At 43.6% G+C, this 18,651-nt stretch overlaps 1 protein-coding gene across 1 annotated transcript in view; it reads right to left on the bottom strand.

The window, feature by feature from the left end:
• The window catches only part of TC2N (tandem C2 domains, nuclear), a 51,825-nt gene extending 36,508 nt beyond the window's left edge, over positions 1–15,317 (bottom strand). The window contains exon 1 of the mRNA XM_054026752.1: positions 14,543–15,317. The gene's annotated coding sequence lies outside the window, so the exon portion shown is untranslated. The remainder of the gene's footprint in view (positions 1–14,542) is intronic.
• Between the last annotated feature and the right edge of the window lie 3,334 nt (positions 15,318–18,651).

Below are 18,651 nucleotides of genomic sequence, written 5' to 3' on the forward strand. Positions count from 1 at the left end.
GACAAAGAGGATGGAGGAAAGGAAGAGTTGTTATCCCCAGCTTACAGAAGAGGGATGGAGAAATTAAGTGACTTGCCCAAGAGTCACACAGGAAGACCGTAGCAGAGCAGAAACTGAACCCAGCTCTCCTGAGTGCCAATCCAGTGCTTTATCCACAAAGCCCAATCTTTCCTCACACCACATCTCAATATGAATTTGACTCTAGTAAACTTTATCTTCCCCGATCATCCAACAGTTGGATAATCCAATATAACTCAGTGATAATACTCTAACAAAACATAAAGTGAAAGTCCAATTATTCCCCTAATAACATAGAAGACAAGATGAAAGAATTGTTTAATAAAATAAAAAAAAATAAAAAACACACCATACACAATCCAGAGAATTAAATCACTGCTTTTTTAATTTATTTAGCCCAGAGAAGATAATTACCTTAATGATTTCCAGGTTTCTCAGATAGAAATTTTAAATGAGTTAAATCAGATAAACTGGATATCAAAAGACTTTACTCCCAGATGCTTTCAGAATAATTGCAAGATGAGAGACACAAATGTTTGGACAGAGATGCAAATATTTTCAACAACTCATTAAATAAACTAAACAGGATCGGAAATAGCTGAATGTAGTATAAATATTCAAGGCTGGAAGTGGTCTCAAAGAAATGTCAGACTTGTTACTGTCCCATGATGCAAATATATTATTTAAAAAAATTAGAGCTAAAATAGCTTGTTTATTTAATAATACCACTGCTTTTTGGAGGTGGACAGATGTTTTTAAAGGAAGATAAAAGTGAAATATTCTGATCCCTGACTGGATCTGCCATACTGCAGTTTCCCAAAGGATTACATTTAGAGGACACACCAAAACAGTTATGAGATTTATTTCGAGCCTGAAATACATACAACTCATTCCCAGACTTTCATTCCACAAGTACATTACAGCACCACTGCAAATAGTAACGTGTCCTGACAAAATGGGAAGTATTCAGCAAAATAACTAGGAGGAGGAATGGTCAGTACCTATTAGCCATCTGGGGGCAAATGCTCAGCTGACAGAGGTCATAGCTCCACTGACTTCATTGGCACTGGGAGCATTTATGCCAGCTGACCATCTGCCCCTTGAACAGTGCCACTTTGGACTTTACCAGTCCCTCACCAGGTACTGATCACTCAAGCCTCTGTTTTCTCTGCTGGATGGATCTCAATCCTAGGAGATCCAGTCCACTTTAAGCCTTGTAAATCCTGCAAAGAGCATAGCTGTAACACCACACATCACTGGAGGTCTAACAAAACACACTACAGCAAAAACTGCTTCCACCGCAGGCTGGAAAGGCTCCCTCAGACACTCAGTGCATGTCTTAGCAGGACCAACTGGTTGCAGCCGAATGTCGGGTGGGTTGTTGGGAGTAGCTGCGTAAGTGACGCTGGGCTGGGGAGACCATGCAATTGGAAAGGGAAGGCTCCCAGATTAAAATATCAAGAAACTGGAGGAGCAGAGCAAATGGTTTTGAGAAATTTGCCTTCAGACAAAGATGTTTTGCAACAGTAGCAGCAAGGTAAGTACACGTGTACGTCGTTCACCCATAAGCCAAAGTGAGTGTGTTGGTTTTGGTTTTTTTTTTTAAACAAACAAACAGTTCTGTAGCTAGGCTTGGCTGGTTCAGACCATACAGGTAAAATATGCTGTCACTTCAGGTAGATCTAAACTTGACTTTTTAATTGTGTATGAACAATTAATAGGCCAGACACAAACATTTGTTCCTAGTGGAGTTTAACCCTAGGCAGCAGAAGGTTGTTTGAGTAGGAACACACACTTGTGTCCAAGTTACCATTACTCAATTCTAGTGAATTCAAGTTAAACAAGTAAAAATGTAAGTGATCAGACTACTGAATTCTGCTGGTAGAAGTTACTATGTATGTAACTACAGCCTGGTAGAGAGGGATGCTAGCAGGTTTGCCTAGAGTAGCAGAACCCCTACAGCCAGTAATGGTTATAGCAAGCTAGTGGTACATTACAATATCTACGCACCAAGGACCCTATTCTTCCCTACATAGATATAACTTAAGAGCGTGGAAACCCTGGGAGTTGGCAAACAGAGTCTCTTTCCAATTCTTGTGTCTTTTGGGAAAATGCAGGGAGGGCATTTGTTCCCATCCCCAGGAGAGACAGGAGATGTAGCCCCACTGGATCTTGGAAGAGATGCCAAAAGGGTTAGAGTAGAAATAGAAAAGTTCCCGAGAAGGGCAATGAAAATTATTACGGGCATCCATAGAAACGGAGGGAACATTCTTATTTCGTTTAGTTTTCAAGACTGGTGGGAGCAAGAAGAAACTGATGCAGGGTGGGAGGGTCCATAGAGTTCCCAGTGCTTTTTCTTTTGATCTTGACACCTGGCTCCTTCTGAGGCCTGACCACAAAAGATATTTTCTCCTTCTGTGCATACAAGTAGTTGGATTTCCCAGGTTGCGCAGCAGGACATAGCTTTGATAGTCTTCAGCATGCCCACCATTCTGTTTCTCTTCTTAATCAGCATGCAGCCCACCCGTCATATTTCCACTGGCGAGTCCTCTGCTTGAAACTTGCGCACACACACACAAAAACAAAACAAACAAAAGAACATCACACCAACAACTCTTCTCCAGGAACCAGACTTTCCTCTCCAGAATGCTTCTCAATCATAATGAGGATAACCCTCACCTACAATAGAATCATGGATTTTAAGGCCAAAGGGACCACTGCGACCATCTACTCTGACCCTCTATATAATACAAGTCAGAGAATTACATCCAGTTATTCCTGCATCAAGTGCAGTATATGACTGAACTAGGGCAAGTCCTTCAGCAAGATGGAGTCTTTATATCAAGACTGGACAACAGAATCAACCATTGGAACAGATAATCAAGTAATGTGGTAAATTATCTTCACTGTTGAAAGTTTTCAGTTTGAAATTTTTCCTATCTTTAAACTTCCAGCCATTGGATCTTTTATGCCTTTGCCCACTAGATTAACAAATCTTAAATATCAGATATCTTCTCCCCACATAGGCATTTATAAACCAAATAACCTCCTAGCCTTCTCTTTGATAAATAGATTGAGCTCCTTAGGTCTCCCACAGTCAGTCCTCCATGTAAATTTAAACCTACAATTGGGTGAATAACTGATTTGGTTTGGTTTGCTGGCAGTACCCCATTTAAAAATATATTTGGTTCAACCCAAACCAAGTCCAAAAATTGCAATAAAAAGTGAATTGAACACTCACCTGGGCTGTGGAAGACTTGGGTTCAACTCCCCCCCTCTGCCTGATGTGGAGAAGGGATTTAAACTTGGGTCTCCCATTTTGTAGGAGAGCACCCTAGCCATAGGGCTAGGGGATATTCTGGCAGAGAGCTCCCTCCAACTCTCCCGTTGAAGCTGTTCCACTGTGTGTAAATAAAGAGTCATTGGAGCATTGACTTGAACATAGGTTTCCCCACATCCTAGGTGACTGTCCTAACCACCAGGCTAGAGAATCATTTTCACTCTCATTCCCTAGCTCAATGATCCCATTGCCATTATGAATGATCTCCAATCTTCCCCATCCCTCCATTAACAGCCTCAGACAGAACCTTCGGATTCAGATAGAGCTGACTGCCATGTTCACCGGGGAAGACAGCCACAGCTAAAATTAGACTAAACTTTAAAAAGTATTCATGACCAACAGATTTGTCCTGCATTTTGTTGCTAGCATTCAGGATGTGTCTAGAAAGTACTGCTATTACTATCAACTTTAGAAGGTTGCCAGCCAAGGTGGAGGAAGAGCATCAGCTCAGGAAGCAGTCTTTAGTTGGGGTATAATATACAAATAAACTATGTTGCTATTGTGCAACAGAGCTAATAATAGGCAATCAAAAATCACAGGCCAAATACAGATACTGCAGTTCCCTGTGCTGCAGAAACCATTTCAGGTTTTCTAGCATCCCAGTTCTTAACAGTCAAACCTAGAGGCCTCATTTAAAGTGTCAACATCATTCCAGATGGATAACGTCACACAAATAGTTTGTCCAGCAATGCAACAAAAGCAGAAATGTTCTTAAAAGAAAGTCTTCTGTGGAATCCTCGAATGGGAGACTCTTGATGACCCTACTCTGAGCAAATCTCTAGTGCAGTGGTTCTCAACCTTTCCAGAGACCTGTTACCCCTTTCAGGAGTCTGATTTGTCTTGCATACCTCCAAGTTTCACCTCACTTAAAAACTACTTGCTTACAAAATCAGACATAAAAATATAAAAGCTTCACAGAACACTTACTGAAAAATTGCTCGCTTTCTCCTTTTTACCATATTATGAAATAAATCAATTGGAATATAAATAGTGTACCTACATTTCAGTGCATAGTATATAGAGCAGTATAAACAAGTCATTGTATGAAATTTTAGTTTGTACTGACTTCACTAGTGCTTTTTATATAGCCTGTTGTAAAACTAGGCAAATATCTAGATGAGTTGATGTACCCCCTGGAAGACCTGTGCGTACTCCCATGGCTACACGCACGCTGGTTAAGAACCATTGCTCTAAGGCACTGTGTACATGAAGATGTTCCATTGGATTAGTTCGTTCCCTCTAGAAACAGTGAGCTAACTATATTGAATTGAACTCTCACCACTTTGTTATGCTGGTTTAAAGTACGTTCCTTATGAATCACTGCGTACACCGCTCTATGCTTGTTTAAATTAACCATGAAGCATTCTGGGTAGATATCCCGTGGTACAACGTTCTGCCACTCAGCTGTGTACAGTGGTATTCTCGCAGTGCGCTGTGGGATGCCTACTAGAACTTAAGGAATTCTGAGACCTAGTATCAAACTCCCATCATTCCTCTCCTGGCATCTGTATTTTGCCAGTGCCATTCTCGCATTGCTGTCAGGCAGCATGGAAGACATGCACTGTTATCAGGATGATTTTTTTTCCCCTCCTCAATTTCCTCAAACTTTATCAGCAGAGTTATATTAAAAACCATTTATAAGTTTCATAGGTAACAGATAACACTGCTTGAGCTTAAAAAATAACCAAGAACATAGTGCAAACACAAAACCATTGGAACTATGGCATGCTCAAAGTGTAGCGTGCTCACACGCTCCTGTAAGCTATTTTTAGTTTCAGGGGGTGGATTGCAGTGGGAAGAACCTGAAATTTAGTTGCTTGAAAGGGTGATCCCAGTATGGCATGCTCCCCATAGCTTGCAGGACAGTGCTAGGATTAGGCGCTGTGCTTGACCTTTGTAACAGAAGGTGCTGCACTGCAGCTATTGTCTCTGCATCACATTTTCCAGGACCACACACGCCCTTTTGAGCCTCTGAGTGTGCTCCAGGAAGCCATTCCCTCCACACTTCTGGGCTTCCCAGCCCTCTGCTGGGCTGCAGTCATTCATCCTTTGAACACCGCCTCTTGCCTTTTTCTCCTTCTGAGGTTTGTCCCTCTCTCAGCAAGTAATAAGTCCCCTGTATGTGCAAGCTGGGGCATTGCAGGTGCTGAGGGAAGTCAGAAAAAGCCCAAGTATTTATCTTCCCAATCCTAGTTGCTGTGCCAGCACTGATAAAGGGCTGCTTTTCCCACCATTTGGGGATGCCATTCCCATCTCTTCTTCCCATGCTGGGGTTTGCTTTGAGACAATATTGTGTTTTCCAAGTTTCCCCTGCCTTGTATAGCACTGTAAAAATGTTGGGTGGGCATAGGCAGGCTAGTAGTTACATGTGCACTTCTGCAGGCTGTCATATGTCCTTCTGAGACAAATTCCCCAGGAGACACAGAAGGGTCTTATTCAAAAAGGCAATGGGCAAACCAGAAAGCTATACAGCCCTGTTATTGGCTAGAAGGGTGATGCTCCAATTGTTGCAGGAGTAGAAGGAGGGAAACACTAGCTATAGACAGGTGTCCCAGCAGAGGTGCATTGCCTTCTGTCTTAGGAATGTATATAGCCCCTATCACAATAGTATCAAATGCCTCAACACCCCTGTGGAGGTAGAGGATTATTCTTATTCCCATTTCACAGATGGGAAACTGAGATGCAGAGAAGCTAAGTGACTTGGCCAAGGTCACACGGGAAGTCTGTGGTGGGGCAGGGAACTGAATTAGTGTGCCTCAAATCCTAGACTAGGGTACTAACCATTGGACCATCCAACCTCTCCATCCTTCCATGTAATTTGTGCGCACCAAGAGAGCACTGTCTGTGTCTTAAATTCTCTTTATGACACTCTCCCCTCAGTATAAGGTGCACTGCAAAAATATATAAAACTGCAGTAATTCTTCTGAACCCAAGAGTTCCAGATAGCCAGGAATGAATGCCTCATGGCTTAAAATGTCTACCCATTCTGAAATATCTTTGAAGGCTGGTTGGGGGAATTTCTCATGTTAGCTAAAAGCTGAGGGCTTTTATAGAACTTTGAGCCAAGCTACTTTGTCTATTGCCGTTTCTCTGACTGCATCTGCTAGGCAAAGCATTTGATTTTTAATCACCATGGTGCTGATAGCTTGAGGGGCAAAAGGGGGTCCACAACAGCAAGCAGCTCAGGAAGGGGACTTGGGGGTGGCAAGTGTGGCCAGTGATTGTGCGATCGGATACTACAGGGAACTAAAACTTGATAGTGTCGATTCTCTGGTGTAGATGCCATTTTGAGCATAGTTATAGGGTGAGGGTTAAAATGCCAAGCAGCTGGAGAGAGGCTCCCAGCTCCATCGAACATAGTGGTGGACAGCTAGTACCCAGAAAACGTTGTTTTGTAATACAGCCCATAATACTGACTGCTACAGCTCCCCTTTGCAGCATTTTCAGGCTGGCTGCTGGTAGAGCTCTGTTCCACTGCATGGGGTTCCCATGTAATCTCTGAATCTGCTGGGTCACACAGTTCTTGCCTGCCCAGAAAAAAAAAATCCCTCCTACTTAGATCCCCTGGATTTTAGGGCAGTCAAAAGCACCTGCGTGGATTTTGGTCACTTTCTGGAAAGCTTTCCATCACATCATTTTTGTGTCGTGGCGGTGGCATGAGCATCCCTTCGAAAAATGAAATTCCAGGTACTAACATTATGGGGAGGCAGTGGGAGCATTACTAGAAGTCTTGTTCTGGTCCTTTGCCTTGTGCTGGTGCTCCTGGGCTTTGAATCAGCACTGGCCCCACCTCCAGGAACATTCCCTCATCTTCATTTGCTCAGAAAGCATCTGGTAGATGTCTGCATTCTGGTGACTTCTCCAGATTGGACTGAACATGCAGCTCTTCAAAGAGGGCAGTCAATTCCAGGGGCTTTGCAAAGGTCTACATGGAAGCAGGGACGGGGGAGCATAGCTGCTATAACAGGTATACGACTAGGTGTGTGACCTGGTATCCATAAGGGTTATACCTGGTTAAGTGCTAATGTAATCCACACACCTCCTGGGTGTGGTATTCTGTCCCATCTAGTGGCACCAAGACCACTTAGAGAGAGAAAATGAGTCTGCTCTGCAGCCTTAGCTAACAGCCAGTTGGCTTTTAGTGCATGCAGTAGAGCAGGGGTCAGCAGCCTTTCAGAAGTGGTGTGCCGAGTCTTCATTTATTCAGTCTGATTTAAGGTTTCATGTGCCAGTAATACATTTTAACGTTTTTAGAAGGTCTTTCTATAAGTCTATAACATATAAACTATTGTATGTAAAGTAACGTTTTAAAAAAGTTTAAGAAGCTTCCTTTAAAAGGAAAATTAAAATGCAGAGCCCCCCGGACCGGTGGCGAGGACCCGAGCAGTGTGAGTGCCACTGAAAATCAGCTCACGTGCTCCCTTTGGCATGTGTGCCATAGGTTGCTTACCCCTGCAGTAGAGGCTTATGCACTAAATTCCAGAGGTCCCTGGTTCGATCCTGTCCACTGATAACCAGGGTCTGTCAGCATTACACTAACATTTAAACAGAGATGACACCTAATTACGACGACTCTGGAGCAGTGGAGGGCACACAGGCAGGCTGTTTGAGGTGTGATGCAGGGCAGTGTAGGATAGCATTGGGAAGACTGCCAGCAGTGGAATAGTTAGGAAAGGGACCACCTGTACCTTAAATGAACAAACTCACTGCAAAAGTAGAGTTACTCCTGTTCCAAGAGGGATTACTTGCTGCAGCCTAAGACACCAAAGAATTTTCTTAACTTTTCTTCCCCCCCCGCCCCCCCAAATGTGTTGGCACTGTGAAGCAAACAAACTACAGTTACTCTGATGTAACATCTATGTGCAGACAAAGGAAGCTGGTTTGTTGATAACAGAAATACAGTTCACGGTGGTTCTACTATTCATTTCACTGGCTCCTGTGCTGAGGGGGGATATAGATATACCGGTAGCTGAACTACCGCAGTGGCCTGTGAACGGGGTTTTGCCTGCAGCAGAATAGCCGACACCTCTTAACTACCCTGCTTGGCCAACAGTAACTTGTTCAGATGTCTCCGCCCTTACAAAGAAGATCTACGTACATGTTTCCCTCCAGGTGGGCCTTTAACTGAACTCTGCAGGATGAGAACTTGTGTACTCTAACTTTAGCTCTATGGGTTTAGCAGCTGCTTCGTCAGGCACAGAGCGCAAATACTGGGGAAGGCAGATAAAACCCCTCACCCGCCCACCCCAAACCAATACATCTGTGCACAGAGCCCAGGAACAGACCACCAGCACAGTAATAAGGCACAAAGTAAAACTGAATTGCTGCTGGCTACTTCCCTGAAGAAAAATAAAGTTGAGCAAGTGTGTGTTTGAACCTTTGCAGCTGTCAGAACAATTGCCTCTGCTCTTAAGACACCCCTCCGAGAAGGGGGAACTAAACTTTGGCAGGAGAATACTATGGGCAGTTGTTCCTGTGACATAGCCCCAAATGACAACTCTGCTTTGACCCACACACCCCTCCCCCGCATCCCAATAGTCACAAGAATGGAGGCAATCTTCCCCTGATGCTGGGCCAGTGTGCTTTGGAGAGACAAAAATTAACGGAAAAAAGTGAAAGAGCATCTTAAGCCAAGACTTTTTAAAAAGCCCCTTGGAGGAAAACATTGCAGCAACAGGAGCCTCCAGTGAGTTGAGCAGCTGTTTGCTGGTGTCCAAATCACTTTCTTTTTTTAAGTTAGCATTATAGTCTTGCACCTGCAGTTCTTAAATACACTCATCATCCAAGTCCTAATAACCAGAGGATTAATATAGTTTAAAGAGGGCCAAAAGCATAATATCCATAAATCTCAACCAATTCTTCACATGCAAGATTAGCTCAAATATAAAGGAAAGGACATTATAAAGTGGTCCCATGATAATGCTTAAGACCTATTTTTTTTAAATATACTGAAACATGCACGCCCCAACCATGGCCTGTAATAGCTGTTAGAAGTACTATAACCATGTGCCTAACACAGCATTAGGCAAGTACCACTGCAATTATTGTATTGATAACATTGTTCCTGAGAGCTGGAGATATGTTCACTGACTTGGACAAGAAAGGACAATGAAATAAGTTGTGGAGGTGGTTAATGCAAATGAATGAATCCATTATGTTGGCTAGCATGATCATTCAGATTCAGATGGGGGCTGGCAATGAAAGAAAACTGAGAATGAAACTTCTGCAAGAACAACATGACTTTTAGTTTCAGAGAAGCAGCCGTGTTAGTCTGTATCCGCAAAAAGAACAGGAGTACTTGTGGCACCTTAGAGACTAACATTTATTAGAGCATAAGCTTTCGTGGACTACAGCCCACTTCTTCGGATACATCCTATAAATGTTAGTCTCTAAGGTGCCACAAGTACTCCTGTTCTTTTTATGACTTTTAGTGAAAATGTGGAAGTAGTTCCAACATGAGAAACTTCATCCATTCTAACCCAGCAGACTATTGACTTTATCCTAGTCATCAATGGTTACTTTATAATCTACACCTCTACCCAGATATAACGCTGTCCTCAGGAGCTCCCCCCCCCCCCAAACAAACAAACACACACACACACTTACTGTGTTATAGGTGAAACCGCGTTCTATCGAACTTGCTTTCATCTGCCGGAGTGCGCACACACACCCTCCCCTCCCCCCCGAGTGCTGCTTTACTGCGTTGTATCCGAATTTGTGTTACATCAGGTCGCGTTATATCGGGGTAGAGATGTAGTTTAAGTATAAGGGGTTTACTTTATCTAACATGTTCTAAATTTATTGTGATTCCAAGATGTTTTTGCACCCAGAAGTCTCTCTCCTCTTTCTTACATGAGATGGAAAAAAGAGTAGTGAGAGAATAGAACTATCAGGTATTTTGCTATGCCTTTGATAATTGAAGAACTGGAGCCATTTGTAAGCATTCACAAACACTATAACCAGGAGGGAATACTGTAGGCAGAAGAGATCTTATCACTTCGGTGTCAAAGGGCTGGTCTACACTGGGGGACGGGGGGGGAGAAATCAATCCAAGATACGCCACTTATTCGCGTAGCTGAAGTTGAAGTATCTTGGATCAAATTACCTGGGGTCCACATGGCGTGGGATCGACAGCCGCGGCTCCCCTATTGACCGCGCTACCGCCACTCGCTCTGGTGTAGTTCCGGAGTCAACGGTGAGCGCATTCGGGGATCGATATATCGCATCTTAACGAGACGTGATATATCGATCCCAGATAAATCGATTGCTACCTGCTGATACGGCGGGTAGCGAAGACGTACCCTTAGGCTAGATTTGAGGGCCCAACTTGGAAAGTGTCCCCCTTAGTAACTTGCTCAAAGTAACACACTAAGCAGAGCATTGAATAGAATCCAGATCTCTAGAGCCCCAAGACTATGTAAGACACACCTAAGATACTTTTGGTGTATGGACGGACAGCTCAAGAAAATGAACTCCTCACTAGAGCTGAGGAAATATTTTCAATTTTCACTAGAGTACAAAATTTCAGAACAAATTCAGGGGTGCAATCCAGAGAGAAAATAAGCATCAGCATTTATAGTGAGGGTGGTTTTAGGTTTTTATTATTAATTATTAAAGCACTGATCAGGTAAAACCTAGCTAAGATGACAGGCAGACAAACACACATACTAAGCAGAAGACACATGACCTAGGGAATTCTGTATGTTCTGATGGGCTAACATAGTTAGGAGACATTATGCAGTACAGATAGGTTCAAACCAAACCCAGGATCTGACTGTCCTCCCAGTTTAGGCTCCAATCCTAAATATATTTATGCTCATGTTTAACTATATTCACAAGTAAACCTTTGCAGTTCAATGGAACTACTCCTATGAGTAAAGTTAAGCATGTGCATAACTATTTGCAGGATCAGGTCCTCTGGGAAATCCCTAAGCAGATTCTTATTCAGAATCCAATCTCTCACACACACACACACACACACACGCGCGCCACCGCCTCTCATATTTACATAAAATGTATTCAGAGTTCATGATGTATCCCCAATCACTGACTGTTCTCTCTAAGAGCTGGTCCACACTAAGCCCCCAGTTCGAACTACGATACGCAACTTCAGCTACGTACCCTAAGGGTACGTTTATACTTACCCGCTGGTTTGGCGGCAAGCAATCAATCTTCTGGGATCGATTTATCGCGTCTTGTCTAGACACAATAAATCGATCCCAGAAGTGCTCGCCGTCGACGCCGGTAATCCTGCTCCGTGAGAGGAGTAGGCGGAGTCGACGGGGGAGCCTGCCTGCCGCGTGTGGACCCACAGTAAGTACCTTTAAGTTCGAACTAAGATACTTTGACTTCAGCTACATGAATAACGTAGCTGAAGTTGCGTATCTTAGTTCGAACTGGGGGCTTAGTGTGGACCAGCCCTAAGGGTCACAATGCAAATCTTCAAATTGTTTGTTTGCTATCCAAGTAAAATTTATTTAGAACATTTTAATCGTCACACACACACACACACACACACACACACCCATTATCGTTAACAATTCTCTCATAATCTAGATGGCTGGAGGAAGAGGGGCTTCATCCATTGATGCAATCAGGCTGCCAGGGAAATGGAATACTGTTATTCAGTGGGTGGATAACAGGATTTAACACAATGCTCTCTTTGAAGTCAGTGAGAGTTTGACCCTTGACTTCAAAAGGAGCAGGTCCCAAATTCTGTGTTTGGGGAGTTAGGGATTTGTCTGAGTAAGATTAGAGTGAGGATATTTACCAGATTTAAGGCATCTGAAGAAATGTACTAGCTTGCTCTAAATACAGTTAGCTAGGTTGCAAAATTAAATAAAAGCCCAAAGTAAGAAGGGAATGAATAGTTTTGCTAATGGTCAGAAAAAAAAAAAAAACAAAAACTGTCATCTCAATCAGTGGGTCATTTCAATCAAGCAAGCAAAGTCAAAGTTAAGAGTATTATTGTCAGATTTGCTAGTGAGGAAAGTCCAGAGCCTAGTTCTCCTCCTCTCATTGTTACAACTCCATTGACTTCAGTGGAGTTACTGCCAATACACACCAGTGTAAGTTAGAGGAGATTCAGTGCCACAATATTTGCCCTTTCATTCTTAACTAGTGAAATGTGTTGCTTTCAGTATGGCAGCATGCCTAATGCTTAAAGAAAGTTATAAGATGAGCTTAATTACAACGAATCTTTATTCTTACAGTGCTACTTTAATGACTAGAGTGCCTGAACACACCCAATAACCCAAGCATACAGAATGCATTAACAAAAGTACAGCCTGGCTTTAGAACAGGATGTTTTGAAGCCACTTCCAATTCACAAATGATACCTGGAGGTTAATAGACCACGGTTAATAGACAAAGCATATTATAAATTTGGAATATGTTGATATGAGGTGTGTTCTGTTGCTAATAAGGGAGAGATGCCTCGTTGACAATACTCTACTTTTGTTTGTGGTTCGGCTAAACCACTAGTTCTGTAAAGAGCTCCTTTGCACGTGATTAGATTAGTTACAATGCTCCTTGTCTGAGTTTAAGAATGAACAATGCCCAGTTGGATTTTGGTCATAATCAGTCTTGGTTTACATGAAATATTTTAATTTTAAATCAAACAACTTCATGCAGTAATGATGATTTAGTAATTGATTCAATGTGAGAATTCTGAATTACAAATGGACTATGGCATAATTTATGCAAAGTTAATGATTCTATAGTTGAATGTAGTAACTAGTTCCACCATCAAGCTCCATTCTTGGCGGTTTGCAACTTGAAGGAAAGACCTGTTGTGAGCAGATTTTTAATGGGATACTGTCAGCTTAAAACTAATATGAGATTGTAATAAAAAACAAAAGCCCCAATATTGCAAGCTGTAGCACATAGATGGATTTCTTCAGTCCCATTGACTCAATTTGACTTCCCACTCAAGTCAATGGAAGTTGTGAGCCCTCAGCACCTCTCATGAACAGATAAGTGATTACCAATGTCTACAACTGATACTTTGCCAGCTGAAGTTACACAGAACTACCTTTATCCCACTAGCAAAAGTGACAAAGATTGAGTGAAGTTATAAAAACTAATGCCCTGATCCAACAAACATTTATGCATGTCTAACTTTACACACATGAACAGTCTGGTACGTAAAGTTAAGCACAGTTTATTTTCCTTGCACAGGAACCTTGTATATATCAGCATGGAATGATAATCTGCACTCTAATATTTTACATTTTGTATTTATATAAACCTAATGCATGCACATGTCAATTCACATTTCAATCAGCTCTTAATATTTAAAATTTTAAATACCAATAAACCAAGTGGTTACAGTTAAAGGCTGGCCCCAATCAGAATTTCTCCAACACCCTCTCCTAACTCTGTTCCTAGTCACTCTTAGGGAACACTTCTTGCAATAGCCAGGCACAGCATGAATTACAGAGCACATTGCTGTTGCAGTGTGGGTTTACAATAATGTAGTTCTTGTGAAACCTGTAGAGCTAAACTTTAGTCTTCAGATTAGTGATTATATAGAGGGGGTGGAATTAACTCAATTGTTTCTAGAACCCAACCATTGACTGTGGGGATTGTCTGACACTCCTTCAAAATAAGTGCTTTATCAGTTATGTAGCTACATTGCCATCTCACTCCTGCAATTTGCCAAAGAGAGCAGGCTGGCTGCATCTGACAAAGAGAAGACAATATCACAATATAATGCCCTGGATACTTTCCCTAATGTTAGAGTGCAAGAATACAAGACATGGGGTTGTAGCTCGCATGGGCCTGTGGTTTTCATTTTTAGGCCTCTGAAAGACAGAGCAACATCACTCACTAACAGGGAGTAATTTTTTGTTTTAAAGCAAGCACGTACTCAGAAGACCTCTGCCCGGGTTTTCAGACTGGGTAAAGTAACCAAGCACATGCTGCTGTTAGCCCTTTACAGAGGGGTCATGTTTCAGTTCGGGGCTTCGGCTGCACTTTTTAGTTATGTTTAGTGCAACGGGAAAACCCTTCTAACCCGTGGAGGGCTAAAAGGGCCGTGGCGAGGCTGGGACAAGCTGACCGCGGGAGAGCCCAGAACTTTACCCCGTGGGACTTTAGAGCCTCCTCAAACAGACCAGCAAGATCCCCGCGTCAGGCAAAAATCCCAATGAGACGGGCTCCCCCGGGGACTGGGCTGGTTACCTCGGCAATCTCCCCTGGGGCAGGGCGGCTCCTCATCCTCCTCCCGGCGGGTGTAGCGGCGTCCGGCGCAGCTGAGCTGCCCTGCTGGAGACACCTGACTCCTCCCCAGGGCGCCGGGGCCAGGCAGAGGCTGGGGGCTGGCTGCTGTGTGAGACTCCCCGCCAACTTCTCCCCTCCTCACAGGGGCCGGGGCTCGGCAAAACCGCTGCGGAGCTTCCTCTGGGCGGGCAGGACACTTGGCAGCTGGGTGCTAGGCTTCCTCGCCATGCTGCAGAGCGGACGGCGCTTGCACCTGCTCCTCCCCCAGCCTCCGCGGCACACAGCTGGCTCTAGCCCTCAATCCCCACCGTCTGTCCCATCCCACCTGCACACAGCTGGCGCTGGCATTCAGTGCCTAGCGTCTGTCCCCTGCACACAGCTGGCTTTAGGACTCAATGCCCAGCATTTATCCCCCAGCCTCCTCTGCACAGCTGGCTCTAAGCACCCACCTCCTGGACTTTGCCCCAGCTACCTGTAGGCTCAGTGCGGTTCCCTCCCAGCTACAGCCTCTCCCCAGCCTTCTTGTACACAGCTAGCTCTAAGCTTTTATTGCAGGGCTTCCCTCGCCTGCCCCCGTAACACAGCTGGTGCTGGGCTCAGCCGCTCCCCGCCTCTCTCCCCCTGAAAGCGATTCTGGTGCCGCAGCTCTCTGCCCTCTTCACTTGTCTCTCCAGGCACTGGCTTCCTTACCTGCCCAGCGCTCTCCTTGACACCGGCTACAGCAGCCTTTCCCTTGGGTCCTAACGCCTGACAAGTCCAGGGCTGCAGTCCCAGCCCGCTGTAAACTTCAGGTGTCCTCCCTCAGTGGAGCGGTTCCCCTTGGTCAGTGATTGATCGCTCTTGTTAGGAGAGGAGGGAGCTGGTTCCCCTGGTAACTTCCCGTCTGCGAGACTGACCGCAGCTCCTCACAGGTGTAGCTGCTTACGGGATTTCTCAGAAGGACAAAACTCAGGAAACATGTCATTAAATTAACTTCCCCGTTACTGTGGTACGTAGGTGCCCATCCTGCTCCCATTGAAGTCAATGGCAACATTCCCGATGAACGAATTGGGACTGGGATTAGGCCCTTATTATCAGGATTGGGCCCACATACTATGGTGCTGAGTGCAATAAAAACCTCTGTAGAAGAGAGTATTTAGGGAGGGGTGAATTATTATTTATATTGGTATAATGCCCAGAGGCCCCAGACAGGAAACAGCTCCCACTTGTGCTAGGCACTGTACTGTAAAGGCCCCCAGTCTTCACAATCTATATAGTGAAGCAATTCAGAATTTTCCCCAAAAACATTTGCTCATTTCTAGACTCAATCACTAATTGAATGTTTTGTGAGATTCCAAAATGTTCACATACGTTCAGTGTTTAGGTAGGTCCTCTCTTTCCCCCACTTCCCCTTCCTCCCTTCCAGTTCTGGCAAAGATCAAAACCAGAAATGACAAAATCCCTTGCGAGAGGCTCTACTTGTGGCATTTTCAGCTGTAGAAATGGAAAATAGAGACACCAGGCACTCAGGATTTCCAGTGCAATTCTGCAGAATCTATAATTTTGGAAAGTTAAAAAAAAGCCTCCAAATTTTGAGTGCTCAAACTAAATGCACCTGAACTATAGAGCTTTTGAGGTTTCCCCAGTTTTAGAATATTTAAAATTCATATTGTCACAGATCTGATGCCAATTATGAATATCATGTCTGTCACCATGCCACATGAAACTTCAGAGCCTCAACTCTTCCTACTCCAAAAGCATAGGCTCTTAATCTCTGTCACTAGTACAGAGCCAACCCCCACGTGGTTGAGCAGCCCTTATTCTCTCCAGCAGAGGGCACACTAGCTAGTCTGCTGCAATATTTTAAAGACATAAAAGTAATTTGCTACTATTTCTAAAACATCTGTTTGTCTGAAGCTTACTTTAAATAAATCTTTCAAGGCATCACTTTGCATTTAATTGATTTTAACAATATATTTTTACTGTTCATAACAACAGTTGATTTCACAGATTCCAAGGCCAGAAGGGACCATTGTGATCATCTAGCCTGACCTCCTGTGTAACACAGGCCATGGAACTTCCCAAAATAATTTCTAGATCAGAGCTTTTAGAAAAACATCCAATCTTGATTTAAAAATTGTCACTGATGAAGACTCCACCATGATCCTTAATAAGTTGTTACAATGATTATTTACTCTCATTGTTTCTCCTTTTTTCCAGTCAGAATTTCTGTAGCTTCAACTTCAACTTCCAGCCACTGGATCACGTTATACCTTTGTGTGCTAGATTGAAGAGCCTATTATTAGATAGTTGTTCCCCATATAGGTATTTATCGTCGTTGGCAATCCCTCAAGGTCGAGGATGATCTCTTTCACAGGTTTTATTTTTCATGGGTCCTTTGGTGACTGAAAAGTCCGATTCTTGTGCCACAGCCTCATTGGCAGACATTGCAGGTGGTGTTGGAAGATACGGTTGAGCCGCGATTGCTGCATGACCGTTGTCTTTCTTTTCTTTTCTGGTGTTTTTCTGAGACCAGGGCAAGGCAATTTTCCTCAAAAGTAGATGTTCCCTCTCTGACAAGCCTTCGCCAGTTACCCCTATCCTGGGGTGCTGTCTCCCAGTGTGCGGTGTCGATGCCACATCTCTTGATGTTTACCTTGAGGATGTCTTTAAAGCATTTCTTTTGGCCTCCTCGTTTCCTTTCTCCTTTGGTGAGTTGGGCATATAGCAGTTATTTTGGTAAGCGTACATCAGCATCTATTCCTTGTCCAGCTTTCAGGATTTAAAACTAGGGTTCTGCGGGGACACACAGCAAAGGGTGCCTGGCCCAGGTCTGTGCTTAGTGATTAAAGAAAGCTGTCTTATCCATAGCCTTCTGAGAGAGAAAAGTGTCCAGCAGGCAAGGTATTTAAACAGAAGAATATAAATTCTTCTCAGCCAGAGCCTGTAAGGAGTTAATACACCTTCCTTGCAGCCAACTTCTGCAGCCAGAGTCTTTCAATTCCATAAAAACTTCTTCAGACAGACTCTGTCACTTGAGTTCTCTTTGGGAGGAACCCCAAACTGTGTCCCTCCATCCTGCTTGTCCTGATGAAGAATAATCTCCGCTGGATTCCACCTTTTCCACCCCAGTGCAACCTTTGCAGTTTAACAGACAACGGGCTTCCCTTCTCTGCTCATTGAGAGTTTAAACCTTTTCTCCCCCAGACACAGGGTGTGGGTCATACCCTTCATTATATAGAGCTGTTATAATTCAACCAGCAGCTATTACATTTGAGTTTCCTTTTTTCAAGTATATATTTAATTTAATACTTTTCTGACATTTCTCATTGAGATTTCTAGTTACTATTTGCAATGGCTGCCAGATATTCAATACTGCAATGCTTTTGCAACACAAATTAATAGATTTATATAGATATAGATAGTATATCTAAAGTGTTTCTAGGGAGCACAGAACATCAAATAATTAAGTAGGAAGATTCACCAGAATTGTTCATAGCAGTCTCTTTGCTTTGCCTCCCCTGGTTCAGCAGCCTTGATTAACTGTGTCTTTGGGGTGGTGTGTTTTGTCTTCTTGTTCTAATTCCTTGCCTTTGGTTATAGCAAGAAAACTTTTATGAAAAACTATAAAACATGCTCTGAAAATAAGCCAAGTTGGGCTCAGTCTTTTTGATGCTGGTATGTCATCCCACTACTGAAGGCTCTTGACAAAAAAAACCCTTATCTCTGTCTCTCAAGAGTTTTACCCTGGGCTCTGTGTTCTGACACATGGAAGTTCAGCTGTACTGATGGGTTGTGCTTGGCGGGGTTGTTTCTGAGGTAGCTGGGCCTTCTTCAAGCCCTCAAATTGGCATTGGCCAGGAACTGGATGGGATGTGGAGGACAGGGTATGTGGGACAGTGATGTGATTTGTTCTCAAGGCTGGACACTGAGTTCTGGGTAAGCTGGAGTTTCCATCTTGCTTCCATCTTCAGCCCTAGAGAATGACAAACATATGGGTCACTGTGGTGAAATAATCATCTGAGAGGAACAGGTGCAGTTTCTTGGCAAGAAGGAGATGGAAGAAGGCATTTCTTGACATTGTTTCTGCC

This window comes from Malaclemys terrapin, chromosome 4, assembly GCF_027887155.1.
Source record: "Malaclemys terrapin pileata isolate rMalTer1 chromosome 4, rMalTer1.hap1, whole genome shotgun sequence".
NCBI lineage: Eukaryota > Metazoa > Chordata > Testudines > Emydidae > Malaclemys > Malaclemys terrapin.